The sequence below is a fragment of the Ascaphus truei genome, unplaced genomic scaffold (assembly GCF_040206685.1).
Source record: "Ascaphus truei isolate aAscTru1 unplaced genomic scaffold, aAscTru1.hap1 HAP1_SCAFFOLD_1975, whole genome shotgun sequence".
NCBI lineage: Eukaryota > Metazoa > Chordata > Amphibia > Anura > Ascaphidae > Ascaphus > Ascaphus truei.
Window position 1 is genome coordinate 23,774 of NW_027454881.1, and position 16,838 is coordinate 40,611.

A 16,838-nucleotide genomic window follows, 5' to 3' on the forward strand; every position below is an offset into this window, starting at 1 on the left:
TTGGGTGGGTCAGGCCAGAGGGAACACCCGTTACATATATATATACAGTATATATATATATAGTTGCATGATGAAGCCACAGTACAAATTCATGGGTGAAGGGTGGGTATCGTGCCTGTGTGGCTTAACCCCTTAATTACCTTTGCGGTTATTATCCGATAAGGTGTTTAAGGGGTTAATTGATATCTGAATGTAATTGCAATGTATTGGCTTGGTTTTGGCTATGTTTTGTGTGGGCAAGAGAAGGAAGGCGCTGGCGTCGGACACTTCGTATTGATGAGGTCAGTAGTACTTTATTTATTTGTATATGCTAGTTAATGTTTTTAATAATGGGCAATTAATCTATTATCCATATCTGGATAATAGTTATTTTGCACATTATTGTACTGTAGGTGTTGGGGGGGAGGGTGTATGTATTGAATGTATTGGCCAGGTTTATTTTTTTTACATTCAGGGTTACTTCCGTGGTTTTGCGTGGGACCTCTGGAGACCACCCGCGGGGAATCCTCGGGTATCCTAAAGGGTAGCAGGCTGGTGGTTCCACGGGTGACACATGCGGGGATGATGATGTGTGGTCCCACTTCTGTGGGGGCACCGCGGACCCGTAGTCTGCGGGCATGACGATGTGTGGTCCCACTTCTGTGGGGGCACCTCCGAGCCGTAGGTGCGGGGATGATGATGTGTGGTCCCACTTCTGTGGGGGCACCGCGGACCCGTAGTGAGCACCCGTGAGTTCCCCAGACCCCCATGGGAACCACCCGAGGCCCCGCAGACACCTGTGGGTTTGACCCGGGGCTCCCAGACATCCTTGGGCCTACCGTGTGGACCCAATTGAGGCTCACGGTGACCCAAGGAGACCACCTGGGCGCCATGGTGCTGGCAGGATCCACCAGCAGGCCTCCAGAACCTGTGGAATGCTGCTGGTAAACTGTAGGTCTGTCCAGGTGCCCTGCCAGCCCACCGGGGACTAGCGTGGGGCTACGTTATGGACCCTGAATGTAAAAGAATAAATCTTGTATTTATGGGGGGGGGCACAGGGGGTGGGTAATGTATTTAATAAATAGAATGCTGTTTATTGTGGGTGATTGTACTGTTTTTATTGTGGGTACTGGGGTGGGGGTGGGGTGTTTCTCCAACGGTATGTGGGTAGGCCTCCCTTGTGGGTACTGACTGGGTGGTTAGGCCTCACGGGTGGGGGGGGGGGGGGTTAGTGTGGGAGGGTATGTAGGCATCCCGAGTGGTGGGTGGGTGAGGGTGGGTTAACCCCTTCATGACTGTAGCGGTTAATAACCGCTATGGTGATTAAGGGGTTAGGGGACATTACTTTGTATGTTTTAATTTTTGTGTCTGTTTTGCAGAAGCGGAGGGGCCATGGCCAGGATGGGGGGGGGGGGTTAACGGTATGTGGGTAGGGGGTGAGGGTGGTTAGCAATGCAGGGAGGGAGATTTACTGGTAACAGAAACATCTCTCTCCCTTCAATGTAATCTGTTTAAAGCCCCCTCCCCCCTAATGTGTGTTTCTGTAAAATCTCTCTCCCTTCAATGTACTGTAATCTGTTTAACAGAAACATTAGGGGGGAAGGGGCTTTAGGCCTTTATATCTCTCTCCCTTCAGTGTAATCTGCTTAACACAAACATTAGGGGGGAAGGGGTTTTTAAACAATGCTGTGTATAATGTATAAGGTGTTTTACAATTAGATAGATGTAATCCTTGGTATTGTAAGGGTTAGTTTGGTTTTAAATTGTCTTTTCTGGTTGTTACTTACAGTATATATTGATTTTGGTTTACTTGCTTGGTTAAAATACTGTAGTTAAGTTGACTTGTTTGGAAGTGTTTGTACAGTATTTACTGGTAGAGTAGCTTGCAATTATATTGTTAACATTCATTTGCAGAATGTACAGTACTGTATATGGTGCATAGATTTAATGCTATGCATCATTTACAGTATACAATGTACTGTAAATGCAATGTACTGTGTGGATTGTAATGTTATGTTTTACTGTATACTGTATGCTATTCATTAACTTCATTGCTCTACACATCTAGGGATTTCATTCCACCTTACCACCTTTCCTACACATGATTTGTGCTGTAGGCATTGGTTATATTACTGTATGCTAATGCAGATGTGTGATGCTTTGAGACTGTCATTTATACTTTGACAAGTCTACCTTTTGGTGTGTAGTGTGCATTATCCTTAGCGTTGTATACTGTAGGTGCCTTTAAACCCAGTAACCTATTGTGATTCACTTTGATTCTCCCTAGTGTTTTTTGAGTCACTATCCTTTTCATGTTTAGGGTTGACAGTGTGTGTCGTTCCCTAGTGCTGTTCATTAGTGTTTAAGGGTCCATGCCTCTTTTTTAAGTGTTTTTAAATCATGTACTGTTTATTCATCCCTTTTTGCACTGTGTCAAATAAATAAACAAATATATCAATTGCATACCTGAGTGCTCCCATACGGGTTACTTTTTTCTCTTTTCACTCACATACAGTACTGGTATGTATATATATATATATATATATATATATATATATATATATATATATATATATATATAGCTGTATGATATATATATATATATACACAGTGTATATATGTATACTGTATATATATATATATATATATATATATATACAGTGTATATATATATACAAAGTATATACTGTACAGTATATATTTATTTCTCTTCATGTCTTTATTTATTTATTTAGATTTATTTATTAATTGTGGGGCTGCTGTGCGTGAATTTTTTTTATTGGGGGTGAGGGGGGTGTTTGGCCCTTGGTGTGAGTTTACGACTTGCAGCAGCAGCACAATTAATAAATATAAATAAATAAATAAATGACAATAAATACATTTGAAATACATTTTTATTGATAGTGTACATGTGCAGGGGGTCTCCGGAGCTGAAGCGCACAGGTTTCAGGTCTGGGGACCCCGTGCCCCCCGAGATACAGGCCCCTTTAGGGGGTGCCGGTATCCCTCTGCTCTGCTTGGTTTACAGGCCGCGATCACGTGATCGGGACCTTTAAACGCAGAGCACTCAGCACTCAGAAACACAGGCCAGCCAGATTTAAACACACACACAATAGGGGGAGGTTTTTTTACATAGCTTGCAGGGAAGCTTAACGCACACACACAATAGGGGGATAGGGGGAGGGTTTTTTACATAGATTAGAGAGAAGGCAGGGCGTTTTAAAAGCGAGAATAGGGGAGGGGGTTTTACATAGATTTTATTTATTTATTTAGATTTATTTATTAATTGTGGGGCTGCTGTGCGTGAATTTTTTTTATTGGGGGTGAGGGGGGTGTTTGGCCCTTGGTGTGAGTTTACGACTTGCAGCAGCAGCACAATTAATAAATAAATATAAATAAATAAATAAATAAATGAAAAATAAATACATTTGAAATACATTTTTATTGATAGTGTACATGTGCAGAGGGTCTCCAGAGCAGAAGCGCACAGGTTTCAGGTCTGGGGACCCCGTGCCCCCCGAGATACAGGCCCCTTTAGGGGGTGCCGGTATCCCTCTGCTCTGCTTGGTTTACAGGCCGCGATCACGTGATCGGGACCTTTAAACCAAGCAGAGGGCTACCGGCAGCCCCTAAAGGGGCCTGTATCTCGGGGGGCACGGGGTCCCCAGACCTAAAACCAACGCGGTTCAGCTCCGGAGACCCCCTGCACATCTACACTATCAATAAAAATGTATTTCAAATGTATTTATTGTCATTTATTTATTTATTTTTTGGCGGCTGCTGTGTGTACAGTATTTTATTGTTGTGGGTTGCGGGAGGGTGGGTGAATGGGGTATTCGCCCCAACGATGGTTGGGGAGGGCTTGCGGGGGGGGGTGGGGTAGCGGGAGGGCTTAACCCCTTCATGACCGTAGCGGTATTAACTGCTACGATCGTGAAGGGGTTAAGTGCACCCGCAACCCCCCCCCCCCTCCCGCAAGTCCTAAACTCACACCAAGGGCCAAATACCCCCCTCACCCATCCCCACTACACACAATAAAGCGGGCACGATGGGTTAACCCCTTCATTGCCTTAGCGGCTATCCGCTATGGTAATGACGCAGCATTTTCCGTATTTTTAATAATACTGATCAGGAGCAGGGGGGGGGGGTCCCTGAGCATTAATTTCTGGCTCAGGGAACCCCCTGCTCACTGTACAATATTATTAAATCTCTCTCTGCTGCAAACACATCTCGCCCCCAGTATGTGCAGTAATTTACTGAACATGTACTGTAGAATAAATGCATAGTTTTATTTATTCGGGTTTATTACACAGTATACTGTATGGCCGGAAAACATCAGCATACAGTACAATATAATCCATCGAAATCCCCCCATTAGCCGTTTTCTTTTCTGAGGAAAAACAAAATGAAAAGTTTTAATGTGCAGTAATGGTCAGCCCCCTAAAGAAGTTCCCAGCCAGCCCCACCAAAATAATACGGCAAAAATACAGTACTCACCATACTGTACAGTATTACTAAATTTCCCATTCAGCTTGCGCTGGCGCCGGTCCACTTCCAGTCCAGCTTTCATCATTTTGCAGAGGGACTAGCCCACCTGTAGTCAGCGGGAAATCGCTTAGGTACATGCAAGCTTCATCAAAACTGGCTGCGAAATCCATCTCAGAGTTGTCACCGACGGCGGGACCATGATGATAAGCTGGTGCTGCTGCTGGTTCTGGTTCTGGCGCATTGCTTGGCAGGGACTGTCGCTTCTTATTTCGTTTTAACACGACCCTTCGCCTTTTGCCGCCTCCATTATCATAGATACGGGAAAAACCCTGTGACACACACCAATACCCTCCAACAAATTGGGGCTCAATACGGTGAAAACAGGGGTCACTACATAACCTTTTCCTTATTGCATGCTTCCACAAATGAGGAGTTGGCGAAAATCTGTAAAAGTCATAATTTTCGATAAAATACTGATAAATTTGAACAACTGTTGCCATCTTATCCTCTGTTGCATTAATAGCGGCCCATATCAAATAAGCATAACTTCTGTCAGGTTTTTGGAACACGGGCTCCACTTGAACACTCATGTCTCTGTAGAATAGTGTAAGTGAAAATGATCTTTGTCTTTATTTAATACATTACTGTATGTAAAGCCTAAATTGATACATTTTTTGCAACTCTTCCTTCAGTCTCAAGGACAAGTTACAATACTGTAGCATACTGTACTGGGATAAAGTATCTTTTTTTGGAAACGAAACAACTTGCAAAGGCCACACATTACTTAAGTCATGAGTTTATGCCATCTGGTGGACAATCGAAACATCGCAGCCTAGTAAATCATTCTCATTATCATTTAACAGATCAGGCCCCCGTCAGCCAGGCATGAACCGTGGCTGGGAAGGCAAACGCAACGAAGCATGCAAGAGGTGAGCAGCGGCGGATTCCAGGTTTCTGCCAGGTACAAACCAGGCATTTGCTCGAATAAAGTGTGTCGGTGCAGTATGCATAGTGTATGCACATGTCTTCACTGTTAACCCATTAAAGACCTTTTAATTCATTTTGACTTTTGGTTTGCACATTGCTTTTTGGTCATTTGGGATACGGGGAGAGGAGACACTCACACACCACACCCATCGGGGGACAACTCTGCTGAAACAACAGGACACCATCCATACAGGACATTACCCTCTGAGGGCAAGGACTCACATCAGGCCGTGTGAGTTTAATGTATATCTGAGACTCCAGTATATGAGTCTGTATTTACCCACACCAGTCAGCGTTGAGGGAGAGACACCACACAAGCCCGTGTGAGTCACTGGATCCATATATTCTATGTATTCTGTGATTAGTTAGTGGGAACCCACCATCCATCCCACCACCGTCCACTCCTACCCCACCCCCCTACTCCCCCTTCCCACTCCCCCCTCCCCTTTTTTTTCCCCCAATCCCCCAATGTGGACATGATACACTAATATCGTGTTTTATTCTTTTATTCTTGTCTTAATACTGCATCCGGATTCACTATATCCGTGAGGTCCACGAGGTTCGCGCTGACCATCTTCACACCACTACTGCCACGCTGAGAAGGACACGGGATTCCCTTCTCCAAGGTCAAGCAGCAACCACAAAATCAACTAAAAGGGCCAGTATATGTTTTTCTACACACCCTTTTGCACCACAAACACCAAAATCATATTTTATATTTTATCATTTTTTAACAGAGTAAGGCGTTACAACAACTTTTTAAGCCACAAAATTTAGGGAGCGCCCCAGTCCAAATAACCTCCGTGACGGGGTGACTGACTGGGGTGACACACACACACACTCTCTCCCATGCATGCATGCACACACATACACACACTCTCCCATGCATGCACATGCGCACACACACACACACACACACACACACACACACACACACACACACGACAGGGGGTAGAAGAGGAAAGGCCGCACGACCGAGCACCACCACTGACCCGCTCGCTCCCCCCCCCCCCCCCGCGACCATCTCCCGCCCTGCGCGGACAGCCACGGGACAGTGGAGAAGCGGAGACAAAGTAGGTAAGGGGGGAAAACCCCCGCTACCATCTCCAGCCCCGCGCGGGGATCAGGCGAAGCGGCGCGGGAAGCCGGGGTAAGCGGGGAACACCCCCACTACCATCACCCGCCCCCCAAGGGTATCGCGGGAAGCCGGGGTAAGTGGGGAAGCCCCCCACTACCATCACCCGCCCCCCAAGGGTATCGCGGGGAACATCCCCACTACCATCACCAGCCCCGCGCGGGTATCGCGGGAAGCCGGGGAACACCCACTACCATCACCCAGGGATCGGGGGAGGCCGGGGGGGGGGGGGAGAAGGGGGGGGGACACCTCTGCCCCGCGCGGGAAGCTGGGGTAAGCGGGGGCTGGGGAGAGAAGGGGGAACACCCACGCTACCATATCCAGCCACGCGCGGGTATCGGGGGTTGGGGGGAGAAAGGGGGAACTGCAGGAGGCAGGGAAGGAGCAGAGGGGATGGAGGATTGGAGAGTACTTACGCTCGTACTCTCCAACAGATCTCCGGCCAGAAAAAATGGCCATACGTTGGGGGCCGGCTCATATAGAGCCTGGCCGCGCGCCCACAAAGCCTGGGAGCGCGCGCCAATCAGCAGTCAGGTAGGGGGAGTTTTTTTTTTTTTTTTTGTTTCAGGCAGCTAGAGCGGGAAAATTTCAGCGCGAGCAGGGAAATTTAAAAAAATAAACACGTGTGCTGCTTGGGCCAATATTTACTCGCCCAGGGTTAAATCCACCCGCCCCGGGCGTGTAAATGTATAGGATTGTCGAACACTGTATATATATATATATATATATGTGTGTGTGCGTGTGCGTGTGTGTGTGCTTGTGTGTGTGTGTATGTGTGTGTGTGTATGTGTGTGTGCGTTTGTGTGTGTGTATGAGCAGAGCAGTGACGTCACCAGCTCCCCAAGCAGGAGCGCCGGGTGTCCTGGCTATTTCGCAAGCTCACGCGGGGAGTGCTGCGGGCAAGTTGAGCGCGCTTCAAAGTCTCTTTTTTTTCCACTCTTTCGCCAGCACACATAGTTTTTATTCTTGACAGTATTAGATTTTCACTTACGCACAATTATTTTTTCTTTGACCAGCAGTACTCCAAACACGTGGGACAGCTATGGGGACATCCTTTGCCCCCTCCTACGCCAACTTGTTCATGGGTTGGTGGGAGATGTCCCACGTGTTTGGAGATTCCAATCCCTTCAGGCGTCATGTGGTGTTTTACAAACGCTACATTGACGACCTGATTTTGATCTGGAGTGGTGGGGAGGAAGACCTTTTGAGGTTCTTTGAATACCCGGCAGACAATACTCTCAACTTGAAATTTACTCACACATATAATAAAAACCACATTTACTTTCTAGATTTAAATTTATATGTGGATATGGAGTATAATATTCAATCAGACATCTATAGAAAGGAGAATGCCAGGAACTCATTACTTCATTATAACAGTTGTCACGCACGCCCTCTGGTTAAGGGCATTCCAAAGGGGCAGTTCCTGCGATTACGCCGTAACTGCTCCACATTGGAGGCCTTTATCCACAGGGCGAAAGAGATGAGGAGGAGGTTCCTGTCGAGGGGATACGATGGTGCAGACCTTGATCAGGCATATCAGCATGCACTGAATATGGATAGGAATACCCTCACCAACATAGCAGCCAACAGTACCCAGATAGATACACAGGCCGAGAACACAGAAGCGCCATTCTTTATTACAAACTATAGCGAACAAGCAAACTCAATTAAAACCATCATACGCAAACATTGGGCCACACTTTCACTAGACCCTTTACTAAATAAAATGGCATGTGTGGGACCCAAAATAGTGTTCCGTAGAGCAGCTACGCTAGGGAATCTTCTGTCACCCAGTTTGCTGAAAACTACTAATACTAACCAGAATAAACTGTCTTTCTTTCCAAAATTGATTGGATCATTTAAATGTGGGCACTGTAAGATTTGTCCCAAAATGAAGAAAGTTAAACATTTCACTGATAAACTTGAAACACGGAAATATCAGATAAAAACCTTTATGTCATGTCAGACCAATTATGTCATATACTTGTTACAATGCGGATGTAAAAAACAGTATGTGGGGCTTACCAGTAGAGCCTTAAAAATTCGCATTCTAGAACACTTAAGGCTCATCAAGAATTCAGACATGACACATCCGGTCCCAATCCACTTTAACAACTGTCCATTGGGTTCTGTGGACAATTTCAGTTGTTGCGCTATAGAACATGTAGTCCTCCCCCCTCGGGGAGGGGATAGAATCAAGCTCCCACACCAAAGGGAGGCGCACTGGATCCACACATTAAACACATTACAACCCAGTGGACTTAATGTGGATTGGGATCTACGATGTTTTCTTTAAGAGATATATAAGAGTGTTATACGTGGAATGCAGATATGTACATATTATGGTCTTCTTTAGAACAGAACGTCTATTGTGTATTTCTGATTTATTCTCTGCACTGTCCCTCCCTTAGCCTTTCCCCCCCCCCTTCCATACCTCCCCCCCCTCCTCTTTTCCCCCCCTTCTCTCCCCCCCCCCCTTTTACCCTTGTTTCTCTCCCTTTCCCACCTACCTTCCCTTGATTCACTGGTCTATAAGTCACAAATATGTCTAAATAAAGCATTAGGAAGCCCCTATATGTATGACTGACTAATCGGTATATAACTTGGGTTATTGTGAATCTAGTGTTGAGTATATTCCACTTGCAGTGTTTGCAACAGCTTTTTATGTTTATTCATATACCTGGAATGTGCTGCCAAATAGTCTTATCATTTTGCTACTGTGTATGTCTGAATATAAAATTTAGATGCTCTCTGTGCATATAATATGTTTATAGTGAGCTGCACAGACATTAAATACTTTAAATAGCATGATATTAGCTAACAGGCATATAGCACTGAAGGGGTTAAAGTTTTAATGCCGCTTTCGCGGGCTTTTAGGTATTTAAGAGGCTGTCACCACTTCTCCCCACTCCAAGACGAAGCCCTCTGCGTAAGGGTGAAACGCGTTGAGGGGGAGATGCTGGTGTAGCCCTGGTGTGTGTCAAATAAAGTTATGTTGAACTAGTCATCCGGGAGCCTTTCATTGGACATGCGCAGTTGCGCCGCACTTCTATCCATTTTCTTTTTTTTAAAGCCTGGGTGAAAACTAAACTCGGCAAGCACAGCGCGGTCAGCACGCTCAGCGCTAGCGTGGCCGCAGCCTAAGTGATGAGTAAAATACTTTCCCGCAGCTCCTGCGCTGACTCGCTTGCTACATACAGTTGCTTGCTTGCTGGATAGCGCAGTTGTGGGGATAATAATGCCGCGGCCGTGGGTTTGATCCCCACACCGGCCATTCTGCAGCTTTCTTTGCATTTGTTCTGTGTTTTATAAAAGATTATGAGGATGTAAAAGTTTAAATTGATAAACATACCATGAATCGCTCCCTAGGGTCGTCTCAATCAGCGCTGCTCCCTTCCCCCGTTACCACATGAGAACGCTGGGAAATTAAGGGATTTATAGCAGTATAGTGAAATATTAGGAACATTTTGTATGGAGCAGAATAATTAGCACAGGGAAAATAACAAGAAAATAAAGTCCATCATAAGCACAATTATTCACATATTTAATCTACATTCTTAGGCCGCGCTTATAGTACTGGCGACGTCGGCCGAAAACAGAAGCATTGCTGCCGCGTGCACTTATAGTGACATTGTCACGTGAACAAATCAAATTGCCGGAATCCCGCACTGCCACCGCCCGGCGAAACATATCTTTCGCCGGTGGCGACGGCGTCGTCACCCGTCGTGTCGCCATCGACGGCACTATAGGCACAGCCTTAATCATTTTTTCTCTCCCTTACTGAGCCTCTCTCTCCCCATCACTGTGCCTCTCCCGCTCCCCCCTCCTGTCCACTGTCCGTCCCCCCCTCCTCTCCCCCCCCCCCCTCATAGCTGGAAATTTAGCTCACGTGCAACGCCGGGTCTACACACACACACACACACACACACACACACACACACACACACACACACACACACACACACACACACACACACACACACACACACACACACACGACATTGTTTATTCAGTTCTTATCCCTTAACCAGCTTCTTCACTAGTAGTTTGGTTCCAGTTCTTATATTTCTCATTATGGGCTTTTAAATGTCTGTTACATTGTATATATATACATGTGCGCTAGCGTCCTTTGTTGCCATGGTAACAAGCATGATACACATGTGGTCCCGTGGCAACGACGCTCGTTATGAGGGGCAGACCTTGCCGTGACACGTGATGTCACAACCCGGAAGCACCGGCAACCAGATACGCGTGGTCTTACCGGCTAATTTGAGACCTCCACACAACTGGAACGGGGTCTGCTTAATAGCGTTTTGGCGCCAAGTGGGTGGGGGCGAATGTCAGTGTTACATAAATGTCTGTCTGTTATATTTGTGTAACACTGAGGGGCGATGAGACGGAAGGGCTGCCGCCCGGAAACGTTATTTGTTCCTTTCTGTCTGTAAATATACACTACGGCACGTAATATAGTGGGCGCGCTTGCTCCAGCGTGCGCGCGTGGCACTTATATATGGCTGTGGTTAGCCAGCCGTTCTATACTAGGGACGCACTAAGTGATGAGTAAAACACTTTCCCGCAGCTCCTGCGCTGACTCGCTTGCTACATACAGTTGCTTGCTTGCTGGATAGCGCAGTTGTGGGGATAATAATGCCGCGGCCGTGGGTTTGATCCCCACACCGGCCATTCTGCAGCTTTCTTTGCATTTGTTCTGTGTTTTATAAAAGGTTACGAGGATGTAAAAGTTTAAATTGATAAACATACCATGAATCGCTCCCTAGAGTCGTCTCAATCAGCGCTGCTCCCTTCCCCCGTTACCACACGAGAACGCTGGGAAATTAAGGGATTTATCTCAGTATAGTGAAATATTAGGAACATTTTGTATGGAGCAGAATAATTAGCACAGGGAAAATAACAGGAAAATAAAGCCCATCATAAGCACAATTTTTCAAATATTTAATCTACATTCTTAGGCCACGCATATAGTACTGGCGACGTCGCCCGAAAACAGAAGCATTGCCGCCGCGTGCACTTATAGTGCCCGCTACGGCGACAAAGCGACATCGCCGTTGCGGAAACTGGTAGCCGGCAAAATTAGATTTTTCAAGGGCCGTCACGTCACTTGAACAAATCAAATTGCCGGAATCCCGCACTGCCACCGCCCGGCGAAACATATCTTTCGCCGGTGGCGACGGCGTCGTCACCCGTCGTGTCGCCATCGACGGCACTATAGGCACAGCCTTAATCATTTTTTCTCTCCCTTACTGAGCCTCTCTCTCCCCCTCACTGAGCCTCTCTCTCCCCATCACTATGCCTCTCTCCCCCTCACTGAGCCTCTCTCTCCCCATCACTGTGCCTCTCCCGCTCCCCCCTCCTGTCCACTGTCCGTCCCCCCCTCCTCTCCACTGCCCCCCCCCCCTCATAGCTGGAAATTTAGCTCACGTGCAACGCCGGGTCCACACACACACACACACACACACACACACACACACACACACACACACACACACACACACACACACACACACACACACACACACACACACACACACACACACACACACACACACACACACGACATTATTTATTCAGTTCTTATCCCTTAACCAGCTTCTTCACTAGTAGTTTGGTTCCAGTTCTTATATTTCTCATTATGGGCTTTTAAATGTTTGTTACATTGTATATATAAATGTGCGCTAGCGTCCTTTGTTGCCATGGTAACAAGCATGATACACCTGTGGTCCCGTGGCAACGACGCTCGTTATGAGGGGCAGACCTTGCCGTGACACGTGATGTCACAACCCGGAAGCACCGGCAACCAGACACGCGTGGTCTTACCGGCTAATTTGAGACCTCCACACACCTGGAACGGGGTCTGCTTAATGGCGTTTTGGCGCCAAGTGGGTGGGGGCGAATGTCAGTGTTACATAAATGTCTGTCTGTTATATTTGTGTAACACTGAGGGGCGATCAGACGGAAGGGCTGCCGCCCGGAAACGTTATTTGTTCCTTTCTGTCTGTAAATATACACTACGGCACGTAATATAGTGGGCGCGCTTGCTCCGGCGTGCGCGCGTGGCACTTATATATGGCTGTGGTTAGCCAGCCGTTCTATACTAGGTAAAACACTTTCCCGCAGCTCCTGCGCTGACTCGCTTGCTACATACAGTTGCTTGCTGGATAGCGCAGTTGTGGGGATAATAATGCCGCGGCCGTGGGTTTGATCCCCACACCGGCCATTCTGCAGCTTTCTTTGCATTTGTTCTGTGTTTTATAAAAGGTTACGAGGATGTAAAAGTTTAAATTGATAAACATACCATGAATCGCTCCCTAGAGTCGTCTCAATCAGCGCTGCTTCCTTCCCCCGTTACCACACGAGAACGCTGGGAAATTAAGGGATTTATCTCAGTATAGTGAAATATTAGGAACATTTTGTATGGAGTAGAATAATTAGCACAGGGAAAATAACAGGAAAATAAAGCCCATCATAAGCACAATTTTTCAAATATTTAATCTACATTCTTAGGCCGCGCATATAGTACTGGCGACGTCGCCCGAAAACAGAAGCATTGCCGCCACGTGCACTTATAGTGCCCGCTACGGCGACAAAGCGACGTCGCCGTTGCGGAAACTGGTAGCCAGCAAAATTAGATTTTTCAAGGGCCGTCACGTCACTTGAACAAATCAAATTGCCGGAATCCCGCACTGCCGCCGCCCGGCGAAACATAACTTTTGCCGGTGGCGACGGCGTCGTCACCCGTCGTGTCGCCATCGACGGCACTATAGGAACAGCCTTAATCATTTCTTCTCTCCCTTACTGTGCCTCTCTCCCCCTCACTGTGCCTCTCTCTCCCCATCACTGTGCCTCTCTCTCCCCATAACTGTGCCTCTCTCTCCCCATCACTGTGCCTCTCTCTCCCCTCACTGTGCCTCTCCCGCTCGCCTCACTGTGCCTCTCCCCCTCCCCTCACTGTGCTTCTCTCCCTTCTCCTCACTGTGCCTCTCCCCCCTCCCTCACTGTGCCTCTCCCCCCCTCACTGTGCCTCTCTTTCCCCCCTCTGCTCACTGTGCCTCTCTCCCCTCCTCCCCTCACTGTGCCTATGTACCCCCCTCCCCTCACTGTGCCTCGCTCCCCCCTCCCGTCACTATGCCTCTCTCCCCTCCTCCCCTCACTGTGCCTCTGTACCCCCCTCCCCTCACTGTGCCTCGCTCCCCCCTCCCCTCACTGTGCCTCTCTCCCCCACTCCCCTCACTGTGCCTCTCTCCCCCCCTCCCCTCACTGTGCCTCTCTCCCCCCTCCCCTCACTGTGCCTCTCTCCCCCCTCCCCTCACTGTGCCTCTCTCCCCTCCTTCCCCTCACTGTGCCTCTCTCCCCCACTCCCCTCACTGTGTCTCTCTCCCCCACTCCCCTCACTGTGCCTCTCTCCCCTCCCCTCACTGTGCCTCTCTCCCTCCCTGTGCCTCTCTCCCCTCCCCTCACTGTGCCTCTCTCCCCTCCCCTCACTGTGCCTCTCTCCCCTCCCCTCACTGTGCCCCTCTCCCCTCACTTTGCCTCTCTCCCCCCCCCCTCACTGTGCCTCCTCCCTCCTCCCCTCACTGTGCCTCTCTCCCCTCTCCCCTCACTGTGCCTCTCTCCCCCACTCCCCTCACTGTGCCTCTCTCCCCCCCTCCCCTCACTGTGCCTCTCTCCCCCCTCCCCTCACTGTGCCTCTCTCCCCCCTCCCCTCACTGTGTCTCTCTCCCCTCTCCCCTCACTGTGCCTCTCCCCCCCCCCTCACTGTGCCTCTCCCCCCCCCTCACTGTGCCTCTCTCCCCTCACTGTGCCTCTCCCCCTCCCCTCCCCTCACTGTGCCTCTCTCCCCCCCCTCCCCTCACTGTACCTCTCTCCCCTCCTCCCCTCACTGTGCCTCTGTACCCCCCTCCCCTCACTGTGCCTCGCTCCCCCTCCCCTCACTGTGCCTCTCCCCCACTCCCCTCACTGTGCCTCTCCCCCCTCCCCTCACTGTGCCTCTCTCCCCCCTCCCCTCACTGTGCCTCTCTCCCCCCTCCCCTCACTGTGCCTCTCTCCCCCCTCCCCTCACTGTGCCTCTCTCCCCCCTCCCCTCACTGTGCCTCTCTCCCCTCCTTCCCCTCACTGTGCCTCTCCCCCACTCCCCTCACTGTGCCTCTCTCCCCTCCCCTCACTGTGCCCCTCTCCCCTCACTTTGCCTCTCTCCCCCCCTCCCCTCACTGTGCCTCTCTCCCCCCCCTCACTGTGCCTCCTCCCCCTCCCCCTCACTGTGCCTCTCTCCCCTCTCCCCTCACTGTGCCTCTCTCCCCCACTCCCCCTCACTGTGCCTCTCTCCCTTCCCCTCACTGTGCCTCTCTCCCCCACTCCCCTCACTGTGCCTCTCTCCCCCCCTCCCCTCACTGTGCCTCTCTCCCCCCCTCCCCTCACTGTGCCTCTCTCCCCCCTCCCCTCACTGTGCCTCTCTCCCCCTCCTTTCACTGTGTCTCTCTCCCCTCTCCCCTCACTGTGCCTCTCCCCCCCTCACTGTGCCTCTCTCCCTCCCCTCACCTCACTGTGCCTCTCTCCCCTTCCCCTCACTGTGCCTCTCTCCCTTCCCCTCACTGTGCCTCTCCCCCCTCCCCTCACTGTGCCTCTCCCCCCTCCCCTCATTGTGCCTCTCCCCCCTCCCCTCACTGTGCCTCTCTCCCCTCCCCTCACTGTGCTTCTCTCCCTTCTCCTCACTGTGCCTCTCTCCCCTCCCCTCACTGTGCCTCTCTGCGGCCCTCCCCTCACTGTGCCTCTCTCCCCCTCCCCTCACTGTGCCTCTCCCCCTCCCCTCACTGTGCCTCTCTCCCCCCCCCCTCACTGTGCCTCTCTCCCCCCCCCTCACTGTGCCTCTCTCCCCCCTTCCCTCACTGTGCCTCTATCCCCTCCTCCCCTCACTGTGCCTCTATCCCCTCCTCCCCTCACTGTGCCTCTCTCCCCCTTCCCTACATACAGTTGCTTGCTTGCTGGATAGCGCAGTTGTGGGGATAATAATGCCGCGGCCGTGGGTTTGATCCCCACACCGGCCATTCTGCAGCTTTCTTTGCATTTGTTCTGTGTTTTATAAAAGGTTATGAGGATGTAAAAGTTTAAATTGATAAACATACCATGAATCGCTCCCTAGGGTCGTCTCAATCAGCGCTGCTCCCTTCCCCCGTTACCACACGAGAACGCTGGGAAATTAAGGGATCTATCTCAGTATAGTGAAATATTAGGAACATTTTGTATGGAGCAGAATAATTAGCACAATTTTTCAAATATTTAATCTACATTCTTAGGCCGCGCATATAGTACTGGCGACGTCGGCCGAAAACAGAAGCACTGCCGCCGCGTGCGCTTATATTGCGCGCTACGGCGACAAAGCGACGTCGCCGTTGCGGAAACTGGTAGCCGGCAAAATTAGATTTTTCAAGGGTCGTCACGTCACTTGAACAAATGAAATTGCCGGAATCCCGCACTGCCGCCGCCCGGCGAAACATAACTTTTGCCGGTGGCGACGGCGTCGTCACCCATCGTGTCGCCATCGACGGCACTATAGGCACAGCCTTAATTTTTTTCTCTCCCTTACTGTGCCTCTCTCTCCCCCTCACTGTGCCTCTCTCCCCATCACTGTGCCTCTCTCTCCCCATCACTGTGCCTCTCTCTCCCCATCACTGTGCCTCTCTCTCCCCATCACTGTGCCTCTCTCTCCCCATCACTGTGTCTCTCTCTTCCCATCACTGTGCCTCTCCCGCTCCCCTCACTGTGCCTCTCCCCCCTCCCCTCACTGTGCCTCTCCCCCGTCCCCTCGCTGTGCCTCTCCCATGTCCCTCTCCTCCCTCACCTCACTGTGCCTCTTTTTCCCCCTCCCCTCACTGCGCACCTCTTCCCCCTCCCCCCACTGCGCCTCTCTTCCCCTCCCCTCACTGCCTCTATACCCCCTTCCCCCACTCCCCTCACTGTGCCTCTCCCCCCTCCCCTTGCTGCGCCTCTCTCCCCCCCTCCCCTCACTGTGCCTCTATCCCCCCCTTCACTGTGCCTCTCTCCTCCCTCCCCTCACTGTGCCTCTCTCCTCCCTCCCCTCACTGTGCCTCTCACCCCCTCCCCTCACTGTGCCTCTCCCTGTCCCCTCACTGTGCCTCTCTCCTCCCTCCCCTCACTGTGCCTCTCCTCCTTCCCTCACTGTGCCTCTCTCCTCCTTCCCTCAATGTGCCTCTCTCCCCCCCTCCCCTCACTG

The 16,838-nt window shown here is 50.1% G+C and overlaps 1 long non-coding RNA gene across 1 annotated transcript in view; it reads right to left on the bottom strand.

Moving 5' to 3' along the window:
- LOC142477130 (uncharacterized) overlaps positions 1–15,843 on the bottom strand; it is a 39,610-nt gene extending 23,767 nt beyond the window's left edge. The window contains exons 1-4 of the long non-coding RNA XR_012792185.1: positions 15,730–15,843; positions 12,906–12,971; positions 11,354–11,419; positions 9,945–10,010 (exon numbers count right to left, since the gene is read on the bottom strand). This is a non-coding gene — a long non-coding RNA (uncharacterized LOC142477130). The remainder of the gene's footprint in view (positions 1–9,944; positions 10,011–11,353; positions 11,420–12,905; positions 12,972–15,729) is intronic.
- Between the last annotated feature and the right edge of the window lie 995 nt (positions 15,844–16,838).